Source organism: Microtus ochrogaster, chromosome 5 (assembly GCF_000317375.1).
Source record: "Microtus ochrogaster isolate Prairie Vole_2 chromosome 5, MicOch1.0, whole genome shotgun sequence".
Taxonomy (NCBI): domain Eukaryota; kingdom Metazoa; phylum Chordata; class Mammalia; order Rodentia; family Cricetidae; genus Microtus; species Microtus ochrogaster.
In genome coordinates this window covers 86,590,827-86,592,774 of record NC_022012.1, presented here as the reverse complement: position 1 = coordinate 86,592,774, position 1,948 = coordinate 86,590,827, and positions in this window count along the sequence as shown.

Sequence of the window (1,948 nt, the reverse complement as noted above, 5' to 3'; positions counted from 1 at the left end):
CAGGGATGGCTATATGGCTTAGAGCCTTTGTCCATTAGAGTACCTGGGTTCGAGTCCCAGAACTCACATGGTGGCTCAACACCACCTGTAGCTCGTTTCCCGGATCCAGCGCCCTCTTCTGGCCTCTATGGACACAGCACACAGGCAAAACACTCAGACCTATAAAATAAAATAATATGGTATTTTTCTTTCTGCGCATGGCAGTGTTACAAGGAGCCTGAGATGGGGTGGCCTGTAAGAGCCCCAAGGTTCAAGGGGCCTCGGGATCCATGACCCTCAGGATCTTGTGAATAAGAGTTGAAAAAAGGCCCGGGATAGGTGGGTTAGTGGTAAGACTGGATCCTGGGAGGCAGCTGGCCCCGACTAAGGTAAACAAGCCGACACAAAGCCGGAGGGGAGCAGCGTCCCGGGCCGGGTACGAGTGGGCTGCCACGGGAGGCTGCAGTGAAGTTCATTAGCCCCCTCATTTGGGGCAAAGCGAATCCGTGTGGTGACTCACAATTGTCTTGGAGGATTTAGGGGGATTTGCCCGAGTGTCCCGGTGGGCCCCCAGCCTCCTCCTAATCCTGTCCACATTTCAGACTACTTAGGAACGCATTAAATGTCAAAGCCTGCGTTTAGGGAAATATCTACATTTCGTATGCATCGCCCGGGTCAAAAGAAAAGCTAAAACGAACCTTCAGCATTTGGCGCGAGAGGCGCTCTGTGTGGTCCCCGGTGTGAATGGGGAGGGCCGCGCTCCCGGCCTAGGAATGCGGTCCTTTCACACGGAGAAAACGCTAATGCTTTGTTCTGCCTCGGCCTCCCCAGGCGCAGAGGCGCCCTGCACGACAGTCACTGCCATATTAGCATGTGAGCTGCCCCTGTCCCCACCTCCTACCCCCAAAGCGGCCCTGGTGGGGACTTCTGGGACTCCCGCAATGGCCGGCTGCCATGGGCTTGCCACCATCCCCGTCTCCGCTGAAGCCTCAGGAAGCGAACCCAGGCAGCAGGCAGGTGGGGAGTTTTCATTCCACACTTAAATGTTCACCCGTTAATGTATGAGAAACAACTTTATTGTGAATGGTCCCACCAAGGAAGTCCAAGTCATTGGAACATCTGTGGTCCAGCTGCGCATCTGTTCTTGTGACCAGTGTATCCTGCACACGATGCGACGCTTCCCACGACTTCCAAAGCGTTCCCTGCGGGGACAACCGGGACAGAGACACCGTGCAAAGCCGTGCGACTGCCTGCCTGCCGGATCCCCTCGGGAAGGAACGGAGGGGCAGAGGCTCCGGACACTGCTGGGGACCCGCGTGGACCCCCGGCACACCGAGCACCCGCTAGCGACGACACGGCGCAGACCCGCCTCTTAAGTCACCCAGGCCGCCAAAAAATTTACCCAGTTTTCTTCTTGTTAGCTGAGCTTGCTTTATTCGTTTATTTTCATTTCTTCTATTTATTCCGTTTTACTTATTCAACTAATTCTTCAGCTAATTCGTTTTATATGACTTTATTTTACTCCCATCACTTACGTGGTTAATGATTTTAGCTGAGTAAATGTTTCAGCCACTGTCTTCAGCTTTTTGTTTTTCCATCTTTTTTTTTAATTTTTGCCGTAACACAGTATTTAATGTATTTTATTTATTTGCTTCGATTCCATCACTATCTTTGTTCTGTGGGTGATGACATAAACCCATTTTTGTACTCTTTTGAGGCTTTTCTGCCTGAGTTCTGAAGAATGGTTAAGAAAAGAAAACGCCTTACCTAAGTCCTCGAGGTATTGTTAAGAACAAAATTTTATGGCTTTATGCCGTGACTGGTTCAGGCAAGCATCTATTAATTGGATATATACCATTATTAATAAGCCCTTCAGCTGAACATTATGACACACACCTATAACACTTGGAGTCACTAGACTGAGGCAGGAGGATTACTCAAAAAAGTTTTTTTAAAGATTTATTTATGG